General features: G+C 43.9%; 1 protein-coding gene across 5 annotated transcripts in view; it reads left to right on the top strand.

The window, feature by feature from the left end:
- Positions 1–17155, top strand: part of RAF1 (Raf-1 proto-oncogene, serine/threonine kinase) — a 114343-nt gene that overhangs the window by 53396 nt on the left and 43792 nt on the right. Inside the window, exon 1 of one of the 5 annotated variants that reach the window (XM_077325652.1) lies at positions 6678–6698. The exons of the other annotated variants lie outside the window; for them this stretch is intronic. The gene's annotated coding sequence lies outside the window, so the exon portion shown is untranslated. Of the gene's footprint in view, positions 1–6677; positions 6699–17155 lie in introns of those variants that run through there. 5 annotated transcript variants of the gene reach the window in all.

Consider the following 17155-nt stretch of genomic DNA (forward strand, 5'->3'; position numbering starts at 1 on the left):
AAACACAGTTTGGGGAATACAAACCAAGCCAGTGATTGTAATGTAAACAGGCTTGTCTTGTGTTCAGTTTGGCGTTTTTCTTAGAGTGGGAAAATCTTGGCTATATAAACAAGGACATGATTTTGTGTGTGTGGTGTACTGTTAAAGACCCTCGGTGCCAACTTATTAGTGTTTAGCTATAATTAGGTTCTAGAGATTTCAGATCTAGATCTCTGAAGCAAGGGCCTTGTAGGGTTCTTGACTGCTTAAATACAGTAATGGACAGGGATCAGTTAGGCAAGTGCTGGCTCCTCTATTTCGGTTATGTCATCTTCTGTGTCAGTTGTATCATCAGTTACTGTTATTAGTTTAAATGCGCTGGATATAATTCAAAGCTGATTGTGCGTCAAAACACAATTTATTTTGTCTGTTACCCTTTGTTCAGAATTCTGACTTCAAGTGCTCATATTTCTGGTTTTAGTGGAATATTTTATGCAGAAAACTAGGAAACTGTTCATGCTGTGTATGTATTTAAAATATTCTGTAGTTAGCATATAGTGTTAAACAAAGTGCTTTGTTTTTCTGAGTGAATTTATTTTACAAGAGCAGTGTATATAAAATGTCATTTACTCTAATCCTTCCTTTAACATTAAGAATGTCCAGATTCTTGTGAATAACATGCTGGTGAATAATTCCTTCATAATTTTTAACCATGGTGCTGAAAATGGATTGCTATTAAGGCAAACAGGCACATATGCTCATTGAATAGCCATTGTCAAAATAATTCACAAAAGGAATGCTGAGGGATAAGATCACATACTGCCCTGAAATCTTTGATTATGGTGTAGATATCTTGATTGCTTGAACAATGCAGTATCAAATATACCTTCATTTGTTTGCAGATTATAAGTATGGCACTGCTGTGCTATGGTCCTTTCAGCTCAGGTCCTGTAAAAGATCATTCGTATAAGTGAATTTAGATATGATCAAAATAAAAGGTATTTGGTTTTTAACTTGGCAAAAGTTGTGATATTTGATTTTCAGTTACTATATTGCATTTTATAGTGGTATAGAGAATAAGCTGTAGGGAAGGGTGATATAAAAATCTAAATAAATAAATAATAAATAATGTTGGCTAATATGTACTGTGTGCTTGCGTGAGAAATTTTAATGTTGCTTGGGTTCTTGTCAAATATATGACATGATTGTTTTGTTTACCTTCCTGCTTAGTGTTCAGGAATTGTGGTATATATAAAGTTGCTTCGAGTTCTGACAGATCTTAACATACTGCATCCATTAGCGATGAATATTATTCCTTTCACATAATATCACATACATATTTTCTGGAAATGTTGTGTACTTTTAGGTTTTGAACAGAAAAAAGTTAGTTCACTGAGTTGGTAAATGGGTGTGGTATTAACAAGTAATTAAATCTGGTTTAGAGTTTCAAACCCAAGGGGCCTTAAGGTTGTATTTCATGCTACAATTTTTAGAGTGTTTTTGGAGGAAAAATTTGGAAATTTGTTTTTTAAGGACAACCTGATTTGGACAGTAGGCAAACATGATGTCTGGGGTGAAAGGGGAATTACGAGAGCAATACCACCTTTTTTAACATTAGCTTTCTTGAGGAGGACAAGGAATACTGTGTAATTGCTGTTTACAGAGGTTGTACTCATTCCTTAAACAGCTGTTGGAATGGGTATCATTAGGCTACTTTGTGCTGTTGGCTTAACTACAGTTCAGTGTCAACTATAGGAGCTTTTGCTGCGTAAACATCAGCTTAGACTTAGTGGTCATATTGGGGAGTGTTGTTGTAGTCTGGGTTTCATTTGCCCTCATTAAGACTGCAATTTTAAGAACACTCTTCTGAATAAAAGCCCCATTGAATAAAATGGAATTAACTTCTGAGTAGACCTGTTTAGGGTTGCTCCCCAAGTGTCTGTTGATTATGCTACAATTTTGAGTATATCGCCTGGTATTGGGGACAAGACAAAAGGGGCTTTGCTGGTGTATTGTCAGCCATGCAAAAGTCTCTTTACCTGAGCCAGATGCTGGACATACATCGATATTGAGCGGAAAAGGGTATAAGCAAATATGTAGATTTCCAACTTGGTGAAAAGCGCCTGAGATGGATAGTCTATGAGGTGTCAAATGTGCTACTTTACTAGTCTTCGCTAAATGTATATATGTTTTCCTGGACTTTCTATTGTTTAAAGTTGCTGCTAGTGTTCTAAGGCTGTGAGGAAATCTGGTGATTGCTGTTAATTTAGTGTAAATTATGTATATTGCTATTTTGTAATTTAATGCTAGTATTTTTGCACTGTTTATATTGTATTGTTTGTAAGCTACCTTTGGTGGAGAGTATGCAGTATAAATAATTTAAATAAAAGTTTTCACTGACTATTAAGAATAAATTAGACCTGGCAGTGATTATAAGGGTAAACTCAAATGTGCCTTGCAGTCCCAATACTGGTGAGCAGATCGGCTTGATTATAATATATTTCCTTTGCACCAGAGCTTTGTTTATGAATATTGAAGCAGAATATTGACAGTTATAGGAGCCTTTAGGCCAAAATGTAAGGAGTAAAAGCCATTGAAAGGGTTCAAACTAGGGTTGTGTGTGCCAAATTGGCCGTTACAGGCTGACGCAGCCAGCACTGCGCCGCGGGGGGAGAGGGGAGGCATGAGCGCAGGTGCGTAACTGGGCGCACACACGCAGGCGCGGAGCTCTGTTGGCACTGGCTGCGTCAGCCTGAAACGGCTGTTTTGGACACAGCTGCGCACAACCCTAGTTTGAACCTTTTCAATATTGTAGCCCCTACACAGGTAATCATTCGTTTATGTATATTAAACAAAAGCTGGGTGCATGTTTCCCCTCTCAATGTGAACACTTCCTCTTAAATACACTTGATAGCTTATGAGAAAATTGCTCGGTTGCACATCTGTTATTTAGAACAAACATTGCTGTTTAGATTTCCACTAGGTATAAGTGTTTATTGGAAGAGAGCATCCCCCAAAGTTCAATATGCCTAGGAAATAGTGATGCAATAACTTGCTGCAGGCAAATAATATAATGCTGTACTTATGGCTGAAAGCTGTTTGCATTCTGCTTCTGTTCTTCATATTGGCATTTTGTAGAAGAATAAGTAACATCTGTGCTTCTTGATCTATTTCAAGCATTCACATCTTGTGACCAAGCAAACAAAATGCAACCTATCAGCCATATATTGTCAGATGATTGGCAACTTCCCTTTTGTCATAGATTCAGGCTTACAGGAAAATGCAGAAGGTTTGTCAAATACTTGTAGATAAATGACTTTTTGCTATGTATAGCTTGAAAGATCACATGTGCAGAATTGGCTAATTTTTTAAAAGGACTTGGCGTTCGTATTGGAAGCTAATTTTCTCTGGTGTGCTTGAATTGAATATGAAGCTGCAGAGAGCAAGTTCTTATTTTTTAAATATAGTTTTATTTACTGAGATAACAAATAGAAAAAGATAAAATATAAAGTTGAATGCAAATGAGGGATTGAGTTGGCTTTCTCAGCCTCTTACTACGATTACTGCAGTTCATATATGTGCAGCCGAGGGGTTATAAAAAGAAAGCCAGCTGATGTTGCAGTCTAAGCAGTGGCTGTATAGTGGAAAGATTCTTCTTTGGCATCTTCAGTAGTGCTATTTTTACCTATTCCAGTAGATCTGCCCTTGGGATTTTACACTAAAGGGCAATAACTGAAAATAATTTTATTTGCATTACATCCATAAGAAAGCTCCTGATTGTGCTCTTTTGTGTCTCTGAAACAAGAAAAAAAAAATTAGATGCAATACCATACAGGAGCCAATCAATTTTATTTTAGGTAAAACATTTTTTTAAATTATATCAATCTTGAAACTTCCCTTCAAATCCAAGATTTTTTTCTAAGGCTTTTATTGAAGAAACAAAAAAAAAACATTTATAGAACCGTCATCATAACTAATAATATATAGCATTTATATGGCAGTCTATAACATTCAGAATATTTAATATACTTTATTTTGGTAATCTGTACAGCAGGTGTGAAATTTACAGAAGCATGAGTACCATAGTTGAAAACCAGGGAGAGAAATCTGAGCCATAATAGCTTCTAAGGCATTGTGGTATCTCATGAGCACATTTGAATCTAGAACTTCATTATACAACATTGCTGGCATCACTGGCTCTCTGTCCTAGCGCTATGGTGCTCCTTAATAGACCTGCTCTGTGGAATACAGATTGAATTAATGAGGGACTTTGGAAGTATTGCTTTTTCTGAGAGTGTTTTTACTGAATTGTGGACTGACTAGTTTTGACTTTAGTATCTTGTTTTAAGACTAATTAGTTCCTGTTCATGCCTCCCTCTTCTTTGTAGAATTGATCACTTGAGCATATTCTTAAGTTGCATTGTTCTCTACAGAGCTATACTATATTCTTATGCAAATGATTTATTGTAGATGCTGTGGGTATAAATGTCTAGTTAGGATGGTCCTGCATGACTTCATGAGTACTGCTATTTTTGCAGGGTTTTTGCTAAAATGTTTTCCCACTAAATAGCAGTGAACCTTCTAGAACTAGAATGCATTCAACTTATTTTTCCTGCGTGTAACAGGTTCAATAATCCTGTTTCTTCATGGAGAGATATGACATGTAGACAAAGCAATCACACTCCTATTATGACAGCTTCTGGAAAAAGTGGCACCCTATAATAGAATTTGTGATAATCTGAAATTGCCTGTAATTTTCACAATACTCATTAGGTGATAAGAGAGATACCTTGTGTGAATTGACTTACAGTTCTTTAATCTTTTACTTAATGAAAAAGCTGCATTAATTTCAGATGCAATTTAACTGCGGTACTATTTACAGAATATAGTCTGCATCATCATGTTCCCCAAGTTCTTTAGGAGTCCTATATCATTACAGAATGTTTTAGTACAGGCTTCTCCGTCTCTGAACTTGGCATGCTGAATTGCTTTGGATTCTATACAGAAGACTTTGTACCTTGCCTGAAGTCAGGTTGACACTAAAACAGAATAAATCTTTCTGCTTTGATGCCTGTGTGTTCTTCATCTCCTTGGAATATCTTACTAATTGATTCTGAAATACTTATATTCATGGTTCTCAGTGGTAGTAACTCTGTGGTGGCTCTATAAAATAGGACAGGTATTTGACTTTTTAAAAATCTGGTTTGAACATTGGTGACATATGTGTTCCAGCTTCTTTTAGATGCTCCAGTGAGACCAAACAAAAGAATTTACAAAACTTCCTATGGTTTCAAAGACAAATGAGCAGTTACCATACTTAACTGTTGCCCATATGTTCATATGGATTATGCAGCTAGAAATCTACAAAGTGTGTAAGCAATATGTTGAGTGTTTTACTCATGGAGTCCTTACTTGTGGGGACTTTTGCCATTCAAACAGCTAAATGAAATTGTTAAGCAATGTCAGTGACCAATTTATATTACAGGATCTCTTGGTAAGAAGACGTCCTTGGTCATCTTTTATTATTATTACTTCTTTGAATTTCTAGACCGCCCTCTCTGCCAAAGTGGACTTTTTCTTCTTGGGAGGCTTTATTGAATATTTATTTGTTGGGTTATATCCTTCCCCTGGGCACATACTTATAAAAACATGAAATTTCAAGCCATAAGATAGCACCCTAGCTCAGACATCAGAATAAAACATGATCATTTGGCACCTGGACTCTGGACCTCTGTCAAAGGACAGGTGGCGCTGCTAATGTGTGTGTTAAATCCCATCAGGTTGCTTCTAACTTACAAGGGACCCTATGAATTAATTATTGTCTTTTCCAGTGACTCTTATCTTCTCATAATGTGACCAAAGTACAGTAGCCTCATTTGAGTCATTTAACTTTTGGAGAGTTCAGGCTTGTTATGATCTAGAACCAACTTTTTTTTTTTGGCAATCCATGGTATCTGTAAAACTCTCCTTCAACACCACATTTCAAATGAATCAACTTTCTCCCTGTCAGCTTTCTTCATTGTCCAACTTTCACATTCACACATAATAACAGGGAATACTGTGGCATGAATTAACTTTATCTTGGTTACCAGTGACAAGTATACACTTAAGGATCTTTCCTAGCTTCTTCATGGCTCCCAGTCTCAATCACCTTCTGATTTCTTGTTTTCAGTCTGCCTTTAAGATGATGATGGAATCAAAGAATAAAAAGCCTTTAACAATTTCAGTTTCTTCAGCGTCTGCCTTAAAGTGGTATAATTCCATAGTAATTACCTTTGTCTACTTGATGTTCAGCTGTAACTTTGGGTTAGCACTTTCTACTTTAACCTTCATCAGTAGTTGTTTCACATCATCAGTATTTTCTGCCAGTAATGTAGTATCATCTGCATATCTCAAATTGAAGAGAGAAAAGCTTATTTTTGTACCCTGCTTTTTACTACCCAAAGAAATCTGAGTGGCTTATAATCATTTACTCTTCCCACAACAGATACCCTGTGAAGTAGACTGAGAAAGCTCTGAGAGAACTGACTGATCCAAGGTGACCCAGTTGGCTGCATGTGGGGAATCAAACCCAGTTCTCCAGATTAGAGGTGGTTGTTCTTAGCGACTACGCCAAACTGGCTAATATAATTGTTAATATTCCTTCCACCAATTTTCATTCTACTTTCATCTAAATTGAATCCAGCTTTTCGTATGTGTTCTGTATATAGCTTGAACAGGTAAGGAGATAAAGTACCCTGCTGATAGGTGGTACAAAACCTGACTAAACAACTCTTACAGGCCCTATGGAATCTAGAAAGATTCTGCAGGAGCATGGATATCATCTGGTAGAGTTCCACCAGGCAAGGGCCACTATTGAAAAAGCTTCTGCCCTAGTTGAGGACATTTGGGCCACCCTGTGGGCCAGGCACCACCAGCAGACCACATGAGGAAGAACAAAATATTCTTGGGGGGTTGGGACATATAGGGAGAGGCAATCCCATAGGTATGAAAGTTCTAAACCATTTTGGGCTTTAAACAACGTTTTGAGCTTGATTTGGAAGCCAAAAGGTAACTAGTGGAGCTGCTTAATTATAGGTTGAATATAGGCTGATCACAATGTATTGGTCAATAATCTAGCAGCTGCATTCTGTATAATCAGAGGTTTCTTAAGCAGCCTCAAGGGCTGCCCTGCATAGTGTGAGTTGCAATCATCCATCCTGGAGGTGATGATAGCATGTATCACAGGTCCAACTGAGACTGAGGGGGACAGCTGATGAGCCCAGCAAAAATAGTTCAATGTCAACTTTACCACTGAAGACACCTCTACTTGCAAGGCAAGAGGGGCATCCTGTGGAACCCCCAGGCTCTTCACACAACCACTGAAAAATGCTGCATCCTGTCAGAAACTGAGAGCCACGGTATCCTCAATGATGCATCCCTCCCCAGCTACGCAATTTCTGTTTTCATGGAATGTAACTTCAGCCAGCACTGTCTCAACCATCTAATCACAGTATCCAGGCAGTGGGGTAGGATCAAGAGTTGCTCCTTGGGCTGTTCATCCAGCAGGAAGGAAGATCAGCAGCCTAGGGAATTTGTGGGGGCAATGTTTGTGAATATCCCTGAAACAGTATTGCTTGTGAGTAGTGAGTGGAAGCAGTTTAGCTGTTGAGGTGATGGTGGCTTGGACTTCAATTTGAGGCTGTACCATATTTGCCTAGTTGTAGGACTATCTGGCCTACGTCAGTGATCTCAGAAGTTGATTGTCCTTGCTGATCCTGCCTACTTTATGCAGCAAGTTCCATAATGTGTTAGCAGTATGTCAAAGCACAGCCAGGAGAGCTAGAGGTAGGCTTGTGTAGTGTTATGTTAAGTCAGGGGTAGTCAAACTGCGGCCCTCCAGATGTCCATGGACTACAATTTCCAGGAGCCCCTGCCAGCATTTGCTACCCCTGTGTTAAGTAATAATTCCCTAGCCACTACCAATTCAGCAAGGTGTAGTAGAGACAGCTTGGCGTAGTGGTTAAGAGTGGCAGCTTCTGATCTGGCAAGCTGAATTTGATTCCCTGCTCCTCCATATTCAGCCACCTTGGGCTAGTCACAAACCTGTTGGAGCTATTTTCACAGAACAGTTTGTCTCAGAGCTCTCTCAGCCTCACCTGCCTAACAGGGTATGAGAGGGGAGAGGAAGCTGCTTTGAGATTACTTCTGGTAGTGAAAAATGGGATATAAAAACAAACTCCTCCTTCATTTAGGCTTTGTCTATTTAATAGTGTACCATTTTTACCACTAGCTCATGAAAGTTTTCTACCGTGTGGGCTATTTTTTATACCCAGCTTTTCACTACCCAAATGAGCCCCAAAGACAGAGTCCCTAACAGAACTGCTCTGTAAGAACAGCTCTAAAAGAACTGACCAGCCGAAGGTCACCCAGCTGGCTGCGTGTGGAGGAATGGAGAATCAAACCCAGATTAGAGCCTGCTGCTTTTAGCAAGCACACCATGCTGTCTGGGTGCTAATTTACCATGAGTTTCAAATCTTTACCAATTTGCAACTGAGATTTCCCAGCAGAACTAGGCTTGCCCATCTGGATACATTCCAGAGCATGGATGATTGAGGATGCATTATACAAATGGTGTTTTGGAGTCGCTATTCTGGGTAACAAGGAGGGAATGCTGGTTTCAGCTATTAAACAGAACCATTTGAAAAGCTTTCACCTCATTTATTGGGCAGGTTTAACCTGTGACAACTTGTAGCTTAAAACAAGTAGAAAGAACAAAATAGTATGAGCAGGCTAGGCAATATTTGATTTTCTTCTGTAGATTTGGTTGAATTTTATTTTCTGGATGGATTGTGTATTTATGATGAGAGCGTAAAAAATATTACAAGTTACAAGTTACTAGTGATTAATACTAGTGATTAATACTGGCAGCTTATTATTAAGCATTCACTGTCAGTTTACATTTGAAGTTAAACATCCTGTAAAGAAATCACCAGAGGTCTTTATTACATAGCTATTGTAGACATGATGTAAATATTTCTGCATTTAGACATACTCTTGGCAATTTACTGCACTTGGTAATTAGAACTTTCAAATAAGATGCATAAAAATTTTCTGGCTGTGTTGGATATTTCAAAATGTTGACCTGAGGATTTCAGGAGTGCTACATTAAAGAATATAGTGTTAAATGTATGCAGAAGATAAACATATTACTGAATACCTTCTTTAACTTTAGGGATATGGTTCATATAACTTTAGTTGAGGAATTAACTGTGTGCTGCTTTTGATTTTATATTTATACTGGGGGTGAAGCCCACTTTCAAAGCAGGCTGGGAGCTGGCAGCAGACCCCTCCCCCACCAGCTCTTGCCATGCAAGGCTAGAAGGAGCGGTGAGAGTAGGGCACAGGATTCGGCAGGGTCCCCTGTTCGCCAGTTGCAAAGAGGTGGTTAACAGAGGTGGAGCACCGACTGGGGAGGCAGCCACTTGTGCCACAGTTGTCAGTGGGGAGGTGTGGATGGGCACACTCGCCTCCACTCGTGGATGGGAAGGGTGGCTGCATCCTGTGCCGAGGGCCCACATTCTTTGGATACCTCCTTGGCAGTGGCAGTGGCTGGAACGGCCGGTTGGTCAGTGGCGAGGAGGCAGAGCAGTTCAGCAGGCCTCCATGGGGGAGATGGCCAGCGCTCCCATCTGCTGTAGGCAGGGAGGAGGACATCAGTGTGGGCTCCATGGAGGAGGCAGCCTTTCCTCAGAACTCCTGCTAGTGGCATGCTTGGGTAGTTGTGCAGCCGCGCAGCTTGCCTCCTGCTGACACTGTGTGGTCAACGAGGGAGGAGGAGGTGGGATAGGGAAGAGCCTCTGACTGGTCCTCAGTGTGGGGGCCCTCCCAGTGAGGGCCAATCTGAGGTCCCTCGTGCTTCACGATGGCCTGCCTGCCTGCCTGCCTGCCTCTCTGAGTGGCACTCTGGAGGATGGCCAGTTAGAGGACCAGCATGTCATTGGAAGCATGTGATATGGTAGGATATGGTATGCTATACGCTGCTTTTCTGTAGAGCACAGATGGGTTTCTATAGCTCCCTGAAAATGTTCATTTGAACTTGTATATCTACAGGACTACACCATGTAACTTCATATTATTCTGGCCAGTGTATTTTATAAGTCAAATAAATAAATTTCTCCATCCTTCATAGTATGCAATTTTTGAACTTTTGTATTAATAAATTGAGAACAATGCTTCTTAATCCCCCTCCATTTTGATTTAACGTCTCTGTACCCTGAAGCCAGTTGACTTTTTTATACTTGAGGAAATGGAAAGGTTATTTAAAAAGTAACAATTGTTTGTCAAGGGCTCCTTAGCCTTCCACAGACTTTAACATGGCTTCTTGTTCTGGGCTCAGAGCTCTTCTGCACATTGGGCATTATCACGTGAAGACCGCTGCATGGAAAAGTGGGAGAAATAATAGTGACTCACCAGCCCTCCACACCTCTCAAGTTGTCTCGCATGTTTCTGGCCGCTTTTTGCACGTGCTGCATTCCTCACTCACTTCCAGAAAAGTGAGAAGAGAGAGCAACATGCTTTAGGCTTGTTGTGCTTTGGCCAGCCAATCCCCCCCCCCCCTGCATGGCTGATTGACATGTATTTGAATTTTGGTCTGAATGACCATAAATAAATATTGATTGATTGACGTGAACTTTTTGTTTTTTAAATAGACTTATTTGTTTAAATGCCTCTCTGCATATTCACAGCCGAGGAATGTGTCCACCTATTCATTGCTCCAGGTGGTTCTCCATTTTTTAAAAGGAGGTCTGCAGCTGACAAATATGATCGGAGCATGTACAGATGCGAGAGCCTGATGTGCTCTGCAAAGCTGCTGCTGCTGCCGTCCCAACCTCTCCTTTTCCCCTCCAAGGCTTCCGCTTGTCCTTCCCTTCCCTCGCTCACTCCCCTCTCTTCCCATTTCAAGGTGCTCCCCGCCCGAGAGCAGTTGTTGGGCTCTCCAGGGGGAAAACGAGCCCTGGCTTCTCTGTCCCCACTTCTCCAGTTGCCAAACAGAAAGCAATCCAAAGCAAACTGGACTTGCGGGGTAGAGTTAACCCCAAAGCGCTAGGGAAGCTGCTTGACAGCCCAATCACCCCTCGCCCCGGGGAAGGCAAGCCTGGAGTGACTTTTTGCACTGCCGGGCACCCTAAAATGCTGGTTGGGCTTTGCCCAAGCAGCCTGGACAGGCCGTGACTGGAGGGGATGGTGGGAACAGGTTCACTCACCCATCGGTTTCTGGCTGCTTTGGCAGATTCAAACCCTGCCTACCTTGCCCTCACCCAGCAGCACGTTGCTGGCTGCAAGCCCAATCCCCCAGGCCAGGTTCTTGCTGCACCAGCCACGAGAGAAATGACTTCAGGTCTCCCAGCAATGGCTCACGGACCAGAGGACAGAGTCCTCTTGCCCAACTTTGGCTTGTGATGGGCAAAGGGGAGTGATCTGTCCCATTCTCCCTGCAGCATCCACGCCAGGGGCTTGGAGACTAGAGCTGTGCGGGCAGAGGCGAGAGAAGTAGTGGATTCACCTGAGGACACTGGCCGAACAATCCCAGCAGGCTGCAATTGCTCATCTCTTTCTTCTTGGCAGTCAGAGGCTGCAACGCAGGGTCAATTTCCTCTCCCTGACAGAACCTTGGGGGGGGGGAGTGCTGTCTGCATGCCATTGAGGCTCCTCAAAGGGTTCCCCCCTCCCCCCACATCTTGTGGCCAGTCCTAATCATCGGGACGGAGGAGCAACCGGCGGCTCCATTTTTAAAAAAGCACTTCTAGTCACGGAAGAAGGGAGAGGGAGGCGTGTGTGAGGTTGTGGGATATTGGAGGCGGAGGACTTGCTGCTTTGCCTCCACACATTTCCTTGGCTGCTGGTTGACCACCGGGCGCTGGTGCTTTTTAGTTTGGTGAATCCACTTTTTAGGATTCACCAACTTGCACTTTAAAATGGTGGATATCTTGAGCAGTTTGCTGGCCAGACGCAGCAGGTTGGCAAAGTCGTGCAGAGCAGCTGGAATATAGCATCTTCAGAGGGTAAGTTGGATGCTAAATGTATGGTGTGCAGAAAATCCCTCAGAATTAAGACAGGAAAGGAGTTGAGTCACCCATCTTCTCTTCCCTCTTGGTGATGTCTACCTGTTGCTTGTAACAGAGTGTCTCCCCCTTGGCTTAACTTCTGAAGCCCTGTTTTATGGACTGCCAATTCTTGCTAACCCCACACCCACCCTTTTCCCCATTAGTCTGACAATTGGGCTTTTTGCCACCCCACCCCATGCTCAACTGAGCTGTTTAGTCATCTGCCACTGCAAATATCCTGCCTGCTTTCTCCTCAGTGGAGTTGGGACCCAGTGTTCCTCCTTGGCTGCCTTTCTCCCATTCTCCCCCAACTTCTTCCCGCTAAACCCTTGGTTGGTCATCTGCTGTTGATAAGGGGGTTAGGAGGTGAGTGGGGTTCTTGGAGGCAACTACTGCATGGGCTGTTGGTCGCATCAGCTACTGGCATATTTCCTTCATTCTTTGACAGATCTTTGTGTATTTGAGTCATATTATCTATGTTTAGGTGATCCTTCCCAGGCCAGTGCTCAATGGAAAAGCTAAAATGTAGTAAAGAGAGGTACAACCTGAGAGACTGGGCATTATAATCCTTCATTTGATTTTATTTAGCCACAACAGGAGTCCATGGTCAACTACCAGGCTAAAGAAATTGTTTATGATGTAATACTGTAAGCATTTGACATTGCTGACCACGAGCTGTTGGCCTAACACCTCACCAAGGCAAGAATTTGGGGAACAGCACTTCAGTGGCTGCACTCATTTCTCTGGAACCACACGCAGAGGGTAGCAGTGCGGGATGTTTGTTTGTTACCAATTTTCCTGTGGTGGTATGCAGGCATGGTACTCTCCTGCACATTGTTCAACATCTTTATGTGCTTTGTGGCCCAGCTGGTCCAGAGCTTTGGACTGGGCTGTCATCAGTATGCTGATGACACCCAGCTCTATCGTTTGATGGATGACTGCCCTGACTTCCTTCCAGATACATTTGCCAGATGTTTGGAAGTGGTGATGGTCTGGCTCAAGAAAAGCTGGCTGAAACTCAAGCCCTGTAATACGGAGGTCCTGTAGTTTGGTAGGAATGGGGCAGATCAGGAAGCATGTCTGCCCTCCATAGACGGTATGCAATTGGAGATCGTGCACACTGCCAGGAATTTGGGAATGATCCTGGATGCCCAGGTAACTAGAGTAAGCTCAGCTGGTGTTTTTCCATCTTCACCAGGCAAGGCTACTAATGCCTTATCTGTCCCAGAAGCACCTAGCCACAGTGTTCCATGTAAAGGTCACCTCTAGGCTGGATATTTGTTAGTTGATCTACATGGGTCTGCCCTTGTCCCTAACCTGGAGATTACAACTGGTGCAAAATGCAGCTGCTATTGTCCTTACTAGAACCTAGGAGGATCCATACCTGGCATGCGCTGAGGCAGCTGCATTGGTTACCAGTTGAATACTGCATCAGGTTCAAGGTTCTAGTTTTAACCTTTGAGGCTCTCTGCGATCCAGGCCATGTATACTTACAAGACAGTCTAACTCCCTACATCCCAAGCAGAACATTGCACTCTGTGAATGCTAATAGGCTGGAGGTCACTTGCACACAAGATGTTCACCTGGCTATTATTATTGTTGTTGTTGTTATTGTTGTTGTTGTGTTATTAGTTATTATTTTTATCCATCCATCCATTCATCCATCCATTCATTACTCGCCTCCCCCTGAAGGCTCGAGGTGAGTTACAACATTAACCAGGGCCTTGTAACTGCTTGTAATTACAGGCTTTCCCAAGTAGATCTCTATTCAGTAAAGTTTTATGTCTATTGTGGCAGTGCCCTAAAGATGTGGGGTTATTTATTTATTACATTTATATCCCGCCACTCCCACAAGGGCTCCTGGCGGCTAAAAAAGATAAAACCTCAGTACATAACAACTCCAATAAAATAAGTAACAATTTCAATCAAACTAGCCAATCAACTAAAAATCATCCATTTATTCAGCAGCCAAAAAACCCATACTAATCATTATTAAAAACCTCAGGGTGAACACAGGGGCTGATCTCTCCCTTTAATCCGCTCTTAATAGTCCCAATAGGGCTTAATGGCAAGGGGGGGGGTCCAGATCTTCTTCTCAACCATAGACCTGGCAGAAGAGCTTCATCTTGCAGGCCCTGTGGAATGCTGGAAGCTCCCGCAGGGCCCATAGCTCTTCCGGGAGCTCATTCCACCAGGTAGGGGCCATGACCAAAAAGGCCCTGGCCTTGGTTGAGGCCAGGCGCGCTTCCCTGGGGCTGGGGATGACCAACAGATTTGTCCCTGCAGAGTGCAAGGCACTGCAGGGGGACATAGGGCGAAAGGCAGTCCCTCAGGTATGTGGGTCCCAGACCGCGGAGGGCCTTAAAGGTAAGAACCAGCACCTTAAACCAGATCTGGGCAGCAACCAGTAAACAATGCAGCTGCCTCAGAACAGGCGGGATATGGGCCCTCTAAGCTGTCCTGGTGAGGACCCTAGCAGCTGCATTTTGCACCAGCTGTAACTTCTGGATCAAGCCTAAGGGCAGGCCTGCATAGAGTGAGTTACAGAAATCTATTCTGGAGGTGACTGTCACATGAATCACTGTGGCCAGATGTTCAGAGGACAGGTAGGGCATTAGTAGCCTAGCCTGGTGAACATGGAAAAATGCCTAGCTTGCTACCTTCTTGACCTGGGCCTCCAATGTCAACGAGGCATCCAAGGTCACTCCCAAGTTGTGATGGCCAGTTGTGTCCCTGCCAATGCGCTTCCAATCCTGCCCCCCTACCACACAACCACAGGACCTCCTCCGTCTTGGAGGGGTTGAGTTTCAGGCAACTCTGCTCAAGCCATCCAGCCATGGTTTCCAAACATCTGGCAAATGGTTCCGGGGGAGAGTCCGGGCAGCCGTCCATCAGGAGATACAGTTGGGTGTCATCCGCATACTGATGACAACCCAATCCGTAACTCCACAGCAGCTGGGCCAGAGGGCACATAAAGATGTTGAAAAAGGTGGGGGAGAGAAACTAGCCCCTGTGGAACCCCACACGGGAGCCGAACAGGACTCGATAACTCTTTCCCCCACTGCCACCCTCTGAGTCTGGTTTAGGAGGAAGGAGCATATCCAGCACAAGGCTGTGCCCCGTATCCCTGTCCTGGCTAGGCGGCTTGCTAGCAGTTTGTGGTCAACCAAATCAAACGCGTCTGACAGCTCTAACAGAACTAGCACAGCTGAGCCGTCCTGATCCAGCTGCCGACTGAGATCGTCCGTTAAGGCGACCAGCACCGTCTCCACCCTGTGGCCAGGATGGAAGCCAGACTGGTATGGATCGAGCGCCGAAGTTTCCTCCAGGAACGCCAGGAGCTGGTGCGCTGTGGCCCTTTCAACTACCAAATGCGAGACTGGGTGGTAGCTGGCTGGGTCACGTGGGTCCAGGGATGGTTTTTTCAGGAGAGAACAAACCACTGCCCCCTTAAGCAACTCTGGAAACTCCTCCAATTGGAGGGAGCAGTTAACAGTATCCAGGATCTGCTCTTCTATCCGAGGGCCCCCACCTTTGAGGAGTCAGGATGGACAGAGATCAAGGGGGCAAGTGGTAGCCCTCACTTACCCTAGCAACCTGTTCACGTCGGGTAGCGAGAGCTGCCTGAAGCCATCAAATGTCACCTCCAAAGGTGGCCAACAGGCATCCAGTTCATTTAGGGTATCAAACGTAGCCAGAAGTTCGAGGCGGAGTTTCTTCCTGGCTACGCATTACTAAGATGGCCCCCATAGAGAACCCTTGTAGATCTCTGTTTGAGAACTACTGCAAAATTCTGCCTTTTGGAATTTGTTATTTAGTTAATTATAATTTTAACAATATATCTTTAAATTAAAGTTGCATCAAAATAGGCAGCCAGTATACCACAACAGTTCCATAAATACCCTACCAAGAAAGTTATGTCTGTGGCTCTAAGAAAAATGATTCTCAAGATATATCTTGCCCTAAAAATAGACGTTTCTAATAAGAGAACTTCCTGGAATATTGAAGAAGTTGTAGTCTAAAGCTAAACTCTTGTTTTTAAATTTTACCTTTTGCTGTCATGCACCGATTGCTAGAAATATGTGAGAGTTCAGTGTTTTATGTAACACATAAAAATCTATTACATATAAGAGGATGATTTGACTTTTTTGAAAGATTAATGAAAAGTGGTATGACAGAACATAACTGTACTGCTATACATTTGCTAACATCTTTAAATCCCGCCCTGCAGCGCCGCGCGCCATGGAATAAATAAAAGAGTAAGGCCTCTGTGGGAGGAGTTAGGGCGGGACCCGTCAGGGATAAAAACTTGGAGATGGCCAATCAGGAGCCGCGAAGAGGCTCCTGATTGGCCCTCTCCGAGTGCCACTCGGGCCAAGTGGCCAATTGGGAGGCGCGCGTAGCACGCCTCCCAATTGGCCACTTGGCCCACCCCGGACTCCTCACACACGGACTCCTCACACACAAGCATGCATCTCAGGTACGTGCGAACCGCTGTTCTCCTGGCTTCTGCCGGGCCCGGCAGAAGCCGCTCCCCCCCAGCCGCGCCGTTCTCCCAGCTTCTGCCGGCCCCGGGTGCTCCTTCACAGCAGCGAAGGAGCGCCCAGGGCCGGCAGAAGCCTTGCCCGCCCAGCCCCGCCGTTCTCCCGGCTTCTGCCGGCCCCGGGCGCTCCTTCGCGCTAGCGAAGGAGCACCCGGGGCCGGCAGAAGGAGCTTCCACCCAGCCCCGCTGCATTTTGCCTAGCGCCCGTTGCATTTTGCCTGCAGCGGGCTTATTTACTAGTATTAGAGTATTTGAATAAGAAAGGTAGATTGACAAAGTAGTAGTTTTGAGTAAATTAAAGTAAGTTAAAGGTAGAGGTAGCCCCTGTGCAGGTACCGAGTCATGCCTGACCCTTGGGGTGACGCTCTCTAGCGCAGTGGTCCCCAACCTTTTTATCACCAGGGACCACTCAACGCCGGGGACCACTCAGTGCCTTTTACTGAGGCCCGGTGGGGGGGGGGAGTAGTTTACTCCTCTATGATTTTCAAGACAGGAGATGTTCATAGGTGGTTTCCAATTGCTTGCCTCTGCATCAGACCCCATCCAA

Source organism: Paroedura picta, chromosome 3 (genome assembly GCF_049243985.1).
Source record: "Paroedura picta isolate Pp20150507F chromosome 3, Ppicta_v3.0, whole genome shotgun sequence".
Lineage (NCBI taxonomy): Eukaryota > Metazoa > Chordata > Lepidosauria > Squamata > Gekkonidae > Paroedura > Paroedura picta.